At 33.8% G+C, this 17766-nt stretch overlaps 1 protein-coding gene across 8 annotated transcripts in view; it reads right to left on the minus strand.

Annotated features, from left to right (window-relative positions):
- LOC114335878 (E3 ubiquitin-protein ligase CHFR) overlaps positions 1–17766 on the minus strand; it is a 251327-nt gene that overhangs the window by 149285 nt on the left and 84276 nt on the right. The gene's annotated exons all lie outside the window — the stretch shown is intronic.

The raw sequence follows: 17766 nt of genomic DNA on the forward strand, positions 1-17766 counted from the left end.
TCATAGACTTGGCTAATCAGATTAGCCGTGATGGTCGCGATGTGCTCACGGAGTTCCGGCAGCAGATTCAGCAACAAAGCGGTCTGGATTGACAGGATGTTCTTAGTTTCTGTGGGTAGATCGAAGGGAGGGAATGATCTTTCGATCGAAAGTGGCTGTACCTCCTGTGGTACGGTAGGAATTGTGTGCCTCCGTGGGCACTTATTGGAGTAGGCAGGGTGTTCACCGCTGCAATTTGGGCATTTCGGCTCTTGTTGTTTGGTACAGGCACTTGATTTATGGTTTCCGCCGCAGTGAGGGCAGACGAATGCTTTTTGAGGGCATTCGTCGATGGAGTGACCGTTTGTGCAGCATTTGCTGCAATATTTGGGGGTGGGTATTGTCGGCTCAGAATTGTGTGGCATTTCGACGTTATAGATTTCGCCATCGAGGGTGATACCTCGGCTCAAAGCAGTGGTGAACTTCTCGAGTGACTTCGTCACCATCTTGACCACCTTGGAATCCCGGCCGAGTCTGAAAGATTTTACTCTCCAGAGTTTCTCGACAGGGAATTCTTGTTCGGCAAGCAAGGTGGTGATTTCGTCCTCGGTATAGTCCACATCAATGCCAGTGATGCAGAAGACATATGTAGGTTCTTTGTTGTTGGAGTTTGAATTTTTGTTACGGCTGTGGACCGTAACCATGGTTTGGCCTGTGGCTTTGTGAATACTTTTTTCGATCTCTTCTGCTCTAATGGAATTAAAAAGTCGCAAATGAGCGATACCGTGTGAGAGGACTTTGCATGAGTGGATTTTGTTAGAAAGTAGTGTTGTGACATTTAATTGCCGAAAGAAGGTTCTTTTGTTGCAAAGATCTTTTGGCAGATCTTTTACTAGATATTCTGATAAAGTAGGATCGTTGATAGCATTGACGACGTTTGGGTTTTTTGGGCGGGAAGTCGCTGCGGCGTTTGCATATGAGCGGAGCTGTCTTCGTTGGAAGACGAATTCTGAGGATTGTTGATTATTAGTGTTGCTGACGTTTGCGGTTTGTGAAGCTGGATTTTGAGATTGATTGATTGGTAGAGAAACTGTTTGTGTCGATGGAGTAGGTTTAGAAGTGGTTCGTGAAACTGCTCCCTGTCTCACCTGAGGGCTTTGTTGCTGAGAACTAGTTTTAGTTTTAAGTGGCGGAAAGTCGTGAGCGTAACGCTTGAGAAGGGGGTTATTGGAGTCCTCTTGCTCCATACGGAGGTAGACCTGTTTGTACTTGTCGCGGACAATTTTCATTTCAGCATTTAAGCTGGCCAGGTCTAGCTCCGTCTGGAGGCGATTGTACTCGGTGGTGGGAGGTGAATCGCCTTCCTGATTTAGGTTGGCGAATTGGTTGGTTGATTGAGATACGACATTTGTCTGGGCCGTCCGTGAACGGAGCGACCGGGTAGAGGAGACGGACCTTACAGAGGAGACTGGCCGTTCGACTTCAACGGATTTTATTCTCCTCGGAGAATTTTGGCCGTTCCGTTTGCGTGCTGGACTGTGCCGGGCCGAGCTGACCGCTCATAATGGGTTACGTTGCATTTAAAACTGTACAAATCAATTTGGACTGTCCTGTCCCGTGCCGGGCGTTAATAATGGGTTTCCTGCTTTAGTCTACTGTGTCCTATACGCAAACGAGTTATTTTAACAAATATTCGCTCAAGGTCACCCGCCGGCCAACAGCACTGGGATGGGTTGTCAGATAGTATTATCCTACAGACAAAAGGTACCTACCTACTTTCTGAGAAAATACAGATAAGTTGAATTTTGAACAGATCATTATCAAGCCATTACGGGAAGTGGAAAATTAGAGATTTTAGAAAATAATTAAGAAAGAATATTCAAATTACATTTAGTCCAGAAAGCCACTGCGCATCCGCTAGGAAAAATATTCTAATTCGGATTTTTTGCACAATCTTACTCAAAAAGGACTCCTTTTAACAAATTTGCATGTTGCCAGGACCAAAAGGTGGTCAAACATTTTTTAAAGGTTTTTTTTGTTTTTTTCCTAAAATTATTTTTTTTGCATGGAAAAAAGTTTTTTTAGATTTTTTGGATCATTCCAAACAGAAAAGGTCTTTAGTGACTTTTCTCTAAAAATGATAGTTTTTGACATATAAGCGATTAAAAATTGAAAAATTGCGAAATCGGCCATTTTTAACCCTCAAAAACTATGTGAAAAACTGAAAATTTGAATGTTGCCAAGGTAGGTAGATATTCTTTAAACATCGATTGATGAAACCCCGAAGAGTTTTTTGCAATACAATATTCAAAACTCCTTTGTTTTTTAATTGCTAATCAAGCGTGCGCGACACTATTTTCCACCGACAGTATGGTGCAAATGAAAGGAATAAATTCGTTATTTCGTAAACCGGCAACTTTAAGGAAAAATTCCGAAACAGGTCGATTTTTATTTTTAAGTTATGCTATTGTGACATATCGTCGCTAAGATGTCAAAACCCCGTATCTCAATTTTCGATGGTTTTGCGTTATTTGGGTGGCCTATATTAGGAAATCGAGCTGCATCGATTGAGAAACCTTTTATCACAAAGCATGTGAAATTACACCTCCTTCACTCGAATTCAGAAACCTTGTATCTCACAAGTTGTACACAAAACCACGTAAGTCAACAAGTGTCTGAAAAATTGTTACATACTGAACATTTTTGTGCAGTTATATAGGTTTATAAGAATTATAACTGTTTATTGGCAAGTGAAAACATCTTAATACTTTGTTTTAATAATACGTAGACGCATTGTTTTACGTTAAACAGAAACATAACTATTATTATTCCAAAAAAATTGAGGTTATATTGACTCAATTATTATATTTCAGTTCATCAACTGAAACAAATTATATAAATCAATTAAGGAAAAGCAAAAACTTGTCAGTTGGTAAAAGAATTTCCAAAATAATGTATTTCAGTAAATTTTTAACTGAAAAATATTGTGATACGAGGTTTTGTTACCTACCAAAATATAACCAAGTATTCACAATAATGATTTACGAGGTTTCTTTGGAAAAAAATAAGTGTTTCTTTGTTTTATTTTTAGGCAAGCCGGGCTTCGAGAATGGTCAACTCAGCACTAGAAAGTCTAAAAGCGAATCCTGATATTGACCAGAATGAAAGTACTACCAATCAAGATTCACATTCTAAAGAGGAAGTCGCAGAACTTAAGAGTCATGATGGAGAAGATTGGAAAAAAGCAAATACAGGCTTTGAACAAGTTTATGAGACCTTTCAAGAAGAATCTTCCAGTTTCCAGCACATTGATTCTTCATCAGGCTGTTCACAAAACATTCAGGTACATTCCTGAATTATTTTGAACCCAAAGAGTATTGCTATTCAAACAGGATCTCATTTAAAGAATGACACCCAAAGTAGATGCCTGGCTAGTATTAATATAGAATATAATGGTATGAATGTTGATGTGAAGGAAAGTACTCAGGTGGAGACTGTCAGTAGGGATCTAACTTTGAATACAGAAAATCTCAGTGAATCTGCGGAAAATCGACTCTATAACACCGACATTGACTTTAAGAACCTTTCGAAGGATCAGAGTCAAGTTATCATCCAAATACTTCATCGCATTCTGAAGATGAAGCTTTAAATATCGCCAGACGCAAAAAATTTAAAGCCCCGCCTATAAAAGTAAACGCTGTCCAAGAAGAAAAAAATGAGAAGAAAAGGCGTAGCAAAAAAGGCAAAGCAGATTCTTCTATTTGGGCAAGAAATGAACAAAAATGTTTAAGAATGCGTGGTAAAGAATATAGAGCAAAAAATAAGGAGAAAGATGGATCTATAGTTACCATAAAGAGAAACTCCAGGAAAATGAAACCAAGATGTACTTCAGCAAAGTGTTTAGCAGCAAAAGAAAAAAGGAAATGTTCAATGATAACTGATGAGCAACGAAGGAAGATTTTTGATGGGTTTTGGTCTGAGATGGATTGGCATCAACGAAAGATATTTGTGTGTACGTTAGTTAATAAACATCCAACAACGCAGAAAAGAACACAAAATAAATCACGGCATAATTTAAGTTTATTTTATTATTTAAAAATAGATAATACCGTAATTCCGGTTTGCAAGAAAATGTTCCTCTCCACATTAGGATTGGGTGAATGGAGTGTTCAAAACTGGGTGATAACTAGTGGTGACTCGGGTATCTTAAAAGTAACTACTACTAATTTTCCTACCAAGATTAAACCTGTCAATATTGAACGCAGAAATAAAGTTAAAGCATTCCTTGAAAAACTGCCAAAGATGCCCTCCCATTATTGCCGTTCATCGACGAGTAAACTTTATTTGGAAACAACTTTTCAATCATATAAGGAAGTGTATGACGTATACAAAACTTATGAACCACAATCTGCTGTCGGATATGATGTTTCCTTAAGAGAAATTAAAAACACAAACATTGATGTGTATCATCCAAGGAAGGACCAGTGTGATTTGTGTTTTTCGCATAAACTGGGCAGTGTAGAGCAAGAAGATTACGAATCGCACATTAGCCAAAAAGATCGAGCTAGAAAGGAAAAAATTAAGGATAAAGAAGATGCGTTTGAAGGAAAAGTGTGCGTATTTACGATGGATGTACAAGCGGTCCAACTTGTCCCTGTCGTCCCAGCAGGCATGGTATATTTTAAACAGAAACTAGCATGCCATAATTTCACCATCTATAATTTAACAAATAATAAGGTAGTTTGTTACGTATGGCATGAGGGAGAGGGCAAAATGGATGCCAACTCCTTTACATCTTGTATAATTGATTTTTTAAATGAAGAGTTAGATGCCCAAGAAAAGGACAAAACAAAAATTTTTTATACCGATGGATGTTCTGCACAAAATCGCAACGTGACATTGGCTAATGCACTTCAGCATTTCTGCAACGAAAATGATACGGTAATTATACAGAAATATTTAGTTAAGGGTCACTCGCAAATGGAGTGCGATAGTGTGCACTCCACCATTGAAAGAATGAAAAAAAAAATAAATGCATTTATTCACCATCCAATTATGTGGAAATAATTAAAGAGGCCCGTAAAAATTCCAAAAACCCATACAAAGTTAAATATATTGATCACCAATTTTTTAATGACTATTCCGAAATTAAGTATTATTCATCCATTCGTCCAGGAAAAAAAGTGGGAGATGCATGCGTGAATAATCTGAGGGCTCTAAGTTATTCCAGAGATTTGCCTGTCCAATTCAAATTAAACTTTGACGAGGAGTGGCAGTTTTTACCAGTTCGCAAAAATACAAATAATGCAGGAATCGCAAGAAAAATGTATAATGACCATTTGCCCATTACAGACGACAAATTTAATCACCTGCAGTCTCTTAAGACCGTTATTCACCCAGATTATCATGGTTTTTATGACTCGTTGAAGCACTAATTTTTTTTTGTTTTCAAAATATGGAAAATAGTTTATTTTATGTTATATCAGAAAGCTTATGTTGCATGTTTGTTTCATTTCTTTAAAGAATAAACATTTTATTTTTCTTCTGTAATATTGTTATTTGTGTGTAAAAAGGGAGTAAGAGAGCTGAAAATATGCTACCAAAACCTCGTTAGACCTGAAATTAAATACTATTTAAATTTCAAAAACTCGTATCTCACGTTTTTTTTCGAAAAAAATCTAACTTTATTTTTTTCAAGTTTAACCACTGTCACAAATAATTCATTTCGTGGAACTACCCACATTTCAGAAAAAAAAACAGCTTTAAAAGTTATATTTTCTACTATGGGAAGTTTTAGGTGATTTCCCAAAATACACTAATTTTGAGATACAAGATTTTGACATCTGAACGACGACATATGGTATACTAGTGACGTCATCCGTCTAGGCGTGATGACGTAATCGATGATTTTTTTAAATGAGAATAGGGGTCGTGTGGTGGCTCATTTGAAAGGTTCTTCAATTGTCTATTCAGTAATGTAAACATTTACATAATTATTTATACAGCGTGTCCTTCTACTTCTTTTTTTTTGTCAAATAATTTAATTTAATAAAAATTTTTTGGACACCCCGTATAAATAATTATGTAAATGTTTATATTACTGAATAGAGAATTAAAGAACCTTTCAAACGAGCTAGCACATGACCCCTATTCTCATTTAAAAAAATCATCGATTACGTCATCACCTCCAGATGGATGACGTCACTAGTATACCATATATGCCATAATATCATAACTTAAAAATAAAAATCGACCTGTTTCGGGATTTTTCCTTAAAGTCGTTGGTTTAGGAAATAACGAATTTATTCCTTTCATTTGCACCATACTGTCGGTGGAAAATAGTGTCGCGCACGCTTGATTAGCAATTAAAAAACAAAGGAGTTTTGAATATTGTATTGCAAAAACCTCTTCGGGATTTCATCAATCGATGTTTAAAGAATATCTACCTACCTTGGCAACATTCAAATTTTCAGTTTTTCACATAGTTTTTGAGGGTTAAAAATGGCCGATTTCGCAATTTTTCAATGTTTAATCGCTTATATGTCAAAAACTATCATTTTTAGAGAAAAGTCACTAAAGACCTTTTCTGTTTGGAATGATCCAAATAACCTAAAAAAACTTTTTTCCATGCAAAATAATTTTAGGAAAAAAAAAACGTTTAAAAAATTTTTTACCACCTTTTTTTTGGTCCTGGCAACATGCAAATTTGTTAAAAGGAGTCCTTTTTGAGTAAGATTGTGCAAAAACTTCGAATTAGAATATTTTTCCTAGCGGATCCGCAGTGGCTTTCTGGACTAATTGAAAAATACAAAGAACGAAAATTAACACAAGGAACGTATTGACAAATTTTAAGAAGATAATGATTTCTATAAAACAGGCGTAGAAAACAAAAACCTTTTCTGATTACAGGGAAAATTTTACAGATATTGATAAGAGGATTTAAATTTTCAAGTGAAATTCTATTGTGGTATTTCTTATGCGAATAGGCCACTATACCAAATAAAACATTAAGTCAAACAAGTAAAAACGTAGCATTTATTAAGCGGATATTTTTTTGTGAGAGTAAATTTTGCATTTGACATGGGACGAAATAAAGTTGGTACAGGTACACTGACTACCAATTAAGGCTTGATACCTACGACATCTCAAAATCCCTCTTTGCATTGTACAATATTATTATGGTAGGTAGCTACATTCGAGGCATTGTTAAGGCTGATTCACATTATAGCTCAAGTCACGCTCCGCTCACGGTCAGCTCAAGCCACGATCAAAATATTCTCTCGGAGAAACCACGCGGTCCAAAAAAGGGACGGAACTTGACCGTCGTGTTTAGTGCGGATAGCATGATTAAAATGCGTGTAAAGGGTCGTTTAAACACAGCGATAAATCAAACAACTTATCAAGGTCAATCGAGTTGTTGCAACTTATCATTGTGTGTAAACGGTGCATCGCACAACTTATCAAAGTTGGAGTTGGGTTGAAGGTGGTATCGCATTGAATCGCAGCGTCTAAACAGCGTTTCAACTTGTCATCACAACTAGTTGCTGTGATTTATCGTTGTGTTTAAACGACGCTTAAGAATAGTTGACCGAACCTTGAGCTGAGCGTGAGCGTACCGTGACCTGAGCTATAGGAAGTACCTACCGCATTTCTCGGTATTTCGCTAGATTAGTTTCCGGTTGTTTGCTGTCTTGAGGTATGTCTATGTATAATCATTTAAAATGTGCATTTTAACTAATAGTCGGAGAGTGGAGAGATGGAAGCGGATTTTGCTCGTGATAAGTAATATGGAAAAACTATACGGGGATATGTTGAATTATTAGTTGTATAAGTACATGACTTTCCCCAACGGGCAGAAACCAGAGTGGGGGACGAGGGTAGTTACAAGGGGTCAAGGTCGCGGTTTTTATTATTTTTTTGTGACGCTCATGATCGAGATATGTAGTGCACCAGAATTTGGGAATAAATAGGTCATGATATAACTAAGTAAAATCTCCAGGAGCGGAACTCTGCGTCTGGGGACAAAAGGGGTGGGGGCAGGGGTGAATATATAAATTATAAGGGGTTTTTTGTGATGTTCCTGATCGAGATAGTGCACCAAAATTTGGAAATAAGTAGACCATGACATAACTAAATAAAATCCCCAGAGGCGGAAACTAGAGTGGGGGAATGAGGGTAGTTATAAGGGGTCAAAGTCACGGTTTTTATTATTTTTTTGTGACGCTCATGATCGAGATAGTGCACCAAAATTTGGGAATAAATAGGTCACGACGTAACTTAGTAAAATCTCCAGGGGCGGAACGCAGCGTTGGGGACAAAGGGGTGGGGGCAGGAGTGAATATATAAATTATAAGGGGCTTTTTGTAACGTTCGTGTTCGAGATCATGCACCAAAATTTTGGAATAAGTAAGTCATGACGTAACTAAACAAAATCTCCAGGAGCGTAATGCTTCGTGGGGGGACAAAGGAGTGGCGGGCATGGGTCAATATGCAAAACTTTTGGGTGATGCTCGTCGTCGAGAATATGTCCGCTACTTGCACAATTGATTCATTTAAATGTCTATAATCAAAATCCTAAAAGGCGCACAGCTAGGTGGGAGTCATTTTTCTTAAAAATATACCAATTTAAAAAAATTTCCAACTGTGCAACATTGTATTTAAATAGTTTAAGTTATATCTATTTTTTTTCTACCGAAATTAAATTTTGAAATTCCTTCATAATCTTTCGCTTGGATTAGTTCCGACACAAAGCTCTTGGAGCGCTGAATTTGATATCCAAATAACGCCTTGCATGTAACGCCTATGTGATTTGTGAGTGAACGGTTGTATTCAAAAATGGATGAAAACGTTCATGCTTCCTGTGTTCTAAAAATTGCTTGTAACGAAAAGGGTAGTATTATTTTGTTCAATGAAGATTCTTTAAAATAGTGCAGAGATATATTTATTAAATATTAGAAAAGCGTGTAAACTGAAATATCAATGTTGTTCTGAAGCTATTTTCTTGTGGCATTTTTATAATCAAATACTTTTAATGGGAAATAAGCCACAATTTTACCAAAAAAATGATTTTATTAACGTTTCGAAGCCCAAATCGGGTTTCGTTGTCAAAATACAAAATACTACTAAAATAAACAAAAATGTTGTTGCTAAGTAAAAAAATTCTTCTAATAGTTTATTTAATCTGACTCATTTATATTGGCAATTCAGACGTATATTAGATATTTTAAAGTAGAAGACTTTAAAATGATATTTAAAGTAGAAGACTTTAAAATGATATCGCCAATATTTATGAGTTGCGTTCCTGGGACGATTTTACTAAAAGATAGTTCATTCGATTACATGAAATCAATCCCAACTCAAGAATATCCGTCACAAAAAAATCATAGCATGTGATCTGTCTTTAAAAAGACAACCAAATGCAACGATGAAAGTAAAATTCTCGCGTTAGAGATTCCATAGTAAATCACGAGGGAAAACCAGGAAAAAACCTCGTGATACTATCCCGACATGGTAAGTATTTGGTCTTACATTTAATTTACTTTCAGAAAACTAATACCAAATTCTGACTTTAATATGTTTAAATTATAAATAATATTAATAATACATAGATATACAATAAGTAATACTAAAATATAAAATTTGTATTAACTCGATATGTTATTAACTTACTAATCGTGGTATTTTCTTTCTATTGACTTCCTCTTTCAGTATGGGTAACCACATCTTACTGCATTCTACCGAGGAATTGGCGACACAATTGGTTTCATTTAGCATAATTAGAGCCGCTTCTTTGATTTTTCTCTTTTTACTATGTGATTCTTTCAGGACTATACTTGAATCTCTCCACTGAACTCTATGTTCATTATCCCATGCATGTTGACATATTTGAGATCTATCAAATTCTCTATTTTTAATATAAAATATATCAAATTCTCTATTTTTAAAGACAGATCACATGCTATGATTTTTTTGTGACGGATATTCTTGAGTTGGGATTGATTTCATGTAATCGAATGAACTATCTTTTAGTAAAGTCGTCCCAGGAACGCAACTTATAAATATTGGCGATATCATTTTAAAGTCTTCTACTTTAAAATGTATAATATATGTCTGAATTGCCAATATAAATGAGTCAGATTAAATAAATTATTAGAAGAATTTTTTTACTTAGCAACAACATTTTTGTTTATTTTAGTAGTATTTTGTATTTTGACAACGAAACCCGATTTGGGCTTCGAAACGTTAATAAAATCATTTTTTTGGTAAAATTGTGGCTTATTTCCCATTAAAAGTAATTGAAATATCAAGAAATTATTTTGCCGAATTCGGTGAATAATGTAAGTGGTCATCAGAGTAATTGTAAAAAGTTTTTTTACAACAATTAACAAAGCAATTGCAGAAGCAAAGGAGTCCGTACCCCCATTAAGAACAACAAAAAATTACACTTTCTTCGAATAAACTTTTTATCCCCTGCCTAGATTTGGTGTCATATTGGAACTACTAAAATCGTTTTATCTATAACAAGAAATCGAACTTAACTGACAACATTTGGCAACATAGAGAAATAGTCAGCGTTATCACAATACATATTATCACAATATTGCGCTTTCTTCTTTGATAGTGTCACCTACTTCCGACGAACTGTTGCCAAAGGTTTGCAAAACTTTCGCTCGAATTAATATTAGTGACACGCTGATACCTCTTAATACTTGTAGTTTAAAAAAAAATTATATTTTCCAATGAAAAAACGATTAATTTTTTTCTAATTTCATCATTGTTTCTATCAATTAATAATAAAAATTTCGAGCACAATTTATAATAATTTCCTAAAATTAATTATTTGCAAAAATAAATGTTATAAAAAATATTTGAAAAATATAAGAAATTTTCATTTTTTCTCTACATTTTTTATAAAAAATATTGTGACCCCATTTTTACGAAAAATGACCTCATCTAGCTGTCCGCCCTTTTGGATTTTGATTTTACACATCTAAATGAAACAATTGTGCAAGTTGTGGACATATTCTCGATGACGAGCATAACCCAAAAAATTTTGCGTATTCACCCTTGTACGCCCCTGGAGATTTTGTTTAGTTACGTCATGATCTACTTATTCTCAAATTTTGGTCCAATATCTCGATCACGAACGTCACAAAAAACCCTTATAATTGTTATATTCACCTCTGTCCCCACCCATTTGTCCCCTACGCAGCGTTCCGCCCCTAGATATTTTACTTTTACTTAGTTATGTCATGATCTTCTTATTCCCAAATTTTGGTACACTATCTCTATCACGAACGTCACAAAAAAACCCTTAATTTGTTATATTCGCCTCTGTCCCCACCCATTTGTCCCCCACGCAGGGTTCCCCCTGGAGATCTACATATTCTCAAATTTTGGTGCACTATCTCGATCATGAACGTCACAAAAAATCCCTTATAATTTTTATATTCATCCCTGCCCCATCCCTTTGTCGGCCACGCAGCGTTCCGCCCCTGGAGATTTTACTTAGTTACGTCATGACCTACTTATTCCCAAATTTTGGTGCACTACCTATCTCGATCATGAGCGTCACAAAAAAAATAAAAACCGCGACTTTGACCCCTTATAACTACCCTCGTACCCCACTCTGGTTTCCGCCCATTGGGGTAAAGTCATGTACACAACTAATTATAGTTTTTCCATATTACTTATCACGAGCAAAATCCGCTCCCAGCTCTTGGACTATAAGTAAATATGTTTCATAACGACTGTGCAAATTATTGAGAATAAATGTCAAGAGTAGTTGACGTCAATGCAAAAAAAAATAATTATTTGTTGACATAAGCGGATTTTCTAAGTGAAATATTAAAATCATACCAAAAATAATAGTCAGGGATCTCAGGCCTACTTTCACCATTTACTACTACTAACAACACACACACTCCTTACAACAATTTTCCTTTACAACAAAGATCTTTCAGAAGCATCTTTCAGTGCGTCACAGTTTTTCCATTTCTTTCTAAATCATTAAGTTGGAAGGGACAGAAAAGAAGGTACGTCCTTGATTCAAGTCATTTATAACATTTATTCTAGTTGTTGATAGATGGCGCTATAATCGAACAAAAACTAATTTGTGTATTATCTATACTATACGACTATAATCTGTACAATTTATAAGACTATAAAAATCAAGGAACATAACCTTTTTATAAACGAAATATGTAAACACAATTGATTTGTTTTTATACCAAATTACAATTATGATTCTGACAACTGTCAGATTTAACTAAAATGTCATGGTATGATTTCTACATTCTTAAAATCATATATTACGTCATTAATGACACACTGAAAGACTGACAAGAACTTTAAATTATATTTGTATAGATATTATGTAATAGGTAAATAATGGGTAAATACCTAAATAATTTCTTTTCCGATTATGGCGCCATCTATCAACAACTGGAATAAATGTGTATGTATCACGGACGTACCTTTTTTCTGTCACTTGTGTCGCACTGAAAAAAGCCTGTGAGAAGCACCATAGCAGGGATAGTATAGTCAAGTTAGACGAATAACAGGCCCAACCTTGCATGCCGAGCTGCCCCAAATTTTATTTTTCTAATCTTTAGGGAGGGATTTTAAAATCTCGACGGAATTACGCCGTTGCGTTAGCCGTCATTTTGATTTTAAACGGGAACCGTTTTTGCTTAATATCTCCCCCCAAAAAAAAAACGGTAATGAAAGAAATTATAGAAAATCACATTTTTAACAATTTTAGTTGTCATACTTTTTGTCGAGAACTTGAAAATCGCGGAGATATTAAGCAAAAACGGTTCCCGTTTAAAATCAAAATGACGGCTAACGCAACAGCAGAATTCAGTCCAGATTTTTAAATTTACACTAGTATTGACCCTCCCTAAAGATTAGAAAAATAAAATTTGGGGCAGCTCGGCATGGAAGGTTAGGCCTGTTATTCGTCTAACCCGACTGGACTATCACTGCTATCTTTGTTATCTACCACATACGGAAATTGTTGTAAGGAAAAACGTTGGGCGTCTTGTCAAAATGAAGTTACTCAAGAAAAAGTGAAATAAGTTGCTTTCACTTTTTTTAATAATTATTTTTTATTATTGAAAGCTATTCACGATGCATGTTAAGTCACAATGACGACCTCTTGTGGATTTCGGCTGGACTAGCTTCGAGGGGCTTCTCAAGCTTTTCAATGTCAACCGCTGAGCGCACATGCATTTGAATCAAATAGGTAATAAATATTTATTATTTATTTTTACATGTTTTAAATTAATTATTGGGTAATATAAAATTATTAACATGAAAACTTCACGTTTCAATAAAAATTGGCGTTGATGTTGTATAAAATTTGTAAAAAAAAAACATGTAAAACCTTAAATTGCTAAACATGTAAAACAACACCTTAAATTGCTAGCCGAATCGGCCATCTTGAACGTCTGTGGATGACTCATAAGTTTTGTCAACGATGTCAAAGTTTTTTGTGTATTGGATCAGCTGTGTGCATAGGCGTGCCATCTGGTAAAGCTCCTGTATATGCAATCAATTAACTGAAGTTATTAGTATAAAAAAATGTTATTTAACTGACTTTTTAACAAAATACGTATTTGCTCTATTAGATCTATAGCTGTTTGTTTAACATAAAAAAAGTAATAAAACCGTTAATAATTTATTTTCTTCCCTCTTTCAAAGGTGCGTCACTGGAGATGGAAAGCAAATCTGACAGCTGGTCGCCATTTGCGACCTGCTTCCCGGCTCAAGGTCATTTTGCATATACTCCTTCCTGGTTATTTTATATTCTAAGGTTTCAAATGCATGTGCGCTCAGCGTTCGACATTAAAAACCCCCTGGGAGCCAGTTCAGCTGAAATTCACGAGAAGTCATTGTGATTTAAGATAGCGAATAACAATTTTATTGATATAAAAGGTTAACAAATGCAGAGATGTTTTACCTTTCCTTGATAAATACCAAAAACTCAAAAAACTCTTACTAGAAATTACCAAACAATTGTTATTAATATTAATTAATAGGCTGCCTTGTTTGGAAGCACTGAAAGGAAACAATATAATCCAATAAAATATATAATTATAAAATTAATCAGCGTGTATTAATAGAAACTATTAAATTTAGCTCCAACACTCCAATCAAGATGTTTTTAAGGAAGTTGTAATAAAGATTTTCCTGGGAGATATGACGTATTATAGTGAAAAAATAACATTTTTGCAATTTTTTTAAAGAAATCATACTATAATAGCTCATATGAGATCAGTTTTTAGAGCTTATCTCCAGAAAGTTGTTTTTATGCTCCAGCTAAAAAAATTGTGTAAAATTAGGGACAATGTTTAGAACAAAAATTTACATTTACATGTCAAATTGCTTTAGAGATCACTAGAGCGCGGATTATATGCAAATTACATAATATAATATTATTATGTACGAGCATATTTTGCATATTTTGTCAGTTTTTGAAAAATATGCATATTTTGAGAACATTTTAATTTACCTGCATATTATGGTCATCTTTACCCAAACAGTTCCCGCTGATAAGGTCGAACAATTTAAGGAATTTCCAAGTTGAATAGTCGTATTCAGGTAATTTTTTTAACCCGATCTCACTGTGGTCATTAGATTACAATAGAATATTTACATGGAACTATTTATTTTTATTACTGTTATCTAATGTTGTTCTGAAGGTATATATATATATATATATATATATATATATATATATATATAAAACAGATGAAATAGAGAATGTGGAAAAATCCCCTTACGAACAATTTGATTTTTACAATTTACAAAACAACTTTTGATCACTGAGTGTGTTTCAAAGATCTACATCTTATGTTTATATATATATATATATATATATATATATATATATATATATATATATATATATATATATATATATATAAAGCAGTTAGGTATATAGAGCATTATTTTAGCATATCTTGAAGAAGCAAATAAATTTTGCGAAAGCTTGATAATAACTAAGAGTTTTACTTATCCTGCCCCCTGAAATTTATGACTGCAACCTCAAAATTAACAAGATTTTATATATATATATATATATATATATATATATATATCCATATATATATATATATATATATATATATCCATATATATATATATATATATATATATATATATATATATATATATATATATATATATATATATATATATATATATATATATATATATGGATACCCATACTGAAAGAGGAAGTCAATAGAAAGAAAATACCACAATTAGTAAGTCAATAATCGAGTTAGTACATATCGACGGGTTTTTGACAAAACATCGTAAGCATCAATTTTCCGAAAATGGGATTTTTATCTTAAATAGTTCCTTACGATAGTATACAGCTAATTAAAAATTATTTTTTTCCTAATAACATCCGAAGTGTCTAACATTGAATTTAATGTTTATCGTAACCACCGCATTTCAAACTCATTTTGTGCCTATGGTATCGTAAACGCCAAGGTAGTACCGACAGTTGATGGTAAACGTCATCAATCTTGTCGTTTACGTTTGCATATTTTGCCGCTTACGATAAGATTCAATGACCAAAATGACCGTTAGGATTACTCAAGTATTATCTTAAATGTGTTAGAAATCAGTGGAAATTTTATTTCGCTCCAACAATTTAAAACGAAAATAGTGGTAGTTTTTATAAATCCTTTTATTCAATAGATGCGGTAAGTTTTTAATACTTGTTTTTATCGTTTATTGTCTTTTTCATAGAATTTGAAGTCTAATTTACTAATTTGGTAATGACGTAACCTATGGTTTTTAGTTGTTCTTGTGCAAATATCATAAATATTATATTTGCAACAAAAATATATCAACTTAGTAGTAAATATATCAACGTAGTAAGTTCACTGAAACCTGAAACAAATGTAGGGGAGTCAATATAGAACGAACATTGAAACATAGTTTTTAATTCCAAACAACTTTTTTTATTAACAATTTTCGATACTGTGAAATATAAAGCTAATACTTTACTCTTGAACAAGATCACATTTTTTGACATACCTCGTATGAAATTAATGAAATTGAATATCTGATAAGTAGTTTTTTTAAACTAATAATAAAAAGTAATCAATAGGTTCCAAGTTATGCAGACATACTGTGTAAGAGCTCAAAAACAATTACATTTATACATTTTTAAGCTTGTTATTATTTAAGTAAGTTGTAGGTACAGAAAAAGGTTTTGATGACTTTGTACAAACATTTTTTTAACTCAATTACAAAAAACTCGAAGATGTACCACAAGGTTATTTATTATTGTTAAAAAACATATGAAAGGACGCGTTTCGGCTTTACACAAGCCATCATCAGCTTAAATACAGGACAAAAACAACGGACTGACCAGAAAAACAGGAAGGAGGAAGAATCAGCTAGTTTACATTATAAAATATATAGATGTACACATTTCTTCATTAATAATTAGCTATTAATAGCATTTTGTTATTATTGTATTGTAAAATCCTCAAGAACTTCCGCATGTAGAGGAACCATCATGTGAGCCGGTCAGGTGTAAAGACCTTCTTTCTTCTGTTCTTTTATAGATTTGTGCAGTTATTTTTTATAAAATAATTTTCACCCCCGAGAAGGGGCGCTATCCACCCTCAAGGTAAAGGCGCAAGGTGGTACCATGTCACCTTTGTTTCTTGAGGTATCCTCTAACCACTGACCAATTTTCGTGAAAATCGATGAAGGTTCAGCGAAATTGAAGGTAATCGTCGATTTTTACTTTCAGTGACTGCACTATACAAAATAAATTGCAATTTACTGATCTAAATGCGCGTAATTTGGAAGCTTATAAATTATTAAATGATATGTAGTCGCCAAATATTTAATTTATTGCATTTTAAGTACAACTTTCTCTTAAGCCGGGAAGATAGGGTGGTTTTCTTGCGAAGGGGTTGTAGCTCAATAATCGAAATGCACGTGATTTAATAGTTTATTCTTAGAGTATATAAGCTATAGGAATTATATCCGCAATACGATATATTTTAAGTTTTCTCAGCATTTTTCTCTTAAGTTAAATCAATTAAAGGGTTGTTTGGGGGTGAAGGGGATGAGGTCAAAAACCAAAACTATATAATTTCAAGAGCTCATAAATAGCTCGTAATTCTGCCGCAAAAACCGATTCAATATTCCTATTTTTAAGTAGTGGGGGGGGGGGCTGACTCAGCCCCCCCAATAAAGTATTAAATTCTTGCTCAGTGGAACGAGCTCAAAATTTTTAAGTTTGCGGAATATGAGAGCTCATAAATCAGGGCTGTTTGTTTTTTAATTTTTGCAAGTGGGGGGGGGGGGGGCAGCTCAACACGGGTAAAATTTACACAGACAAGGTCTCACAAAGTATCGTATGCTACATAATTTAATTAAAGAATGTTATATTACAGTTTTTTTTCTTTAATTATTATCTTTTTTATGTACTAACTTATCAGTTTCAAAATTTTAATTATATTAACCGAAAAGTCGGTAGCAGAAAAAGTCGTCTCCTGTAAAATTTGCGTTTTGTTGGTTACGATGTTTTGTCAAAAACCCATCGATATTTTATATTTTAGTATTACTTATATATCCATGTGTTATTGATATTATTTATAATTTAAACAAAATTATAGTAAAGTCAAAATTTGTTATTAATTTTGAGAGTAAATTAAATGTGAGACCAAATACTTACGATGTCGGGATAGTATCACGAGGTTTTTCCTGGTTTTCCCTCGTGATTTACTATGAGATCTCTAACGCGAG

The sequence above is a fragment of the Diabrotica virgifera genome, chromosome 4 (assembly GCF_917563875.1).
Source record: "Diabrotica virgifera virgifera chromosome 4, PGI_DIABVI_V3a".
Classification (NCBI taxonomy): Eukaryota; Metazoa; Arthropoda; class Insecta; order Coleoptera; family Chrysomelidae; genus Diabrotica; species Diabrotica virgifera.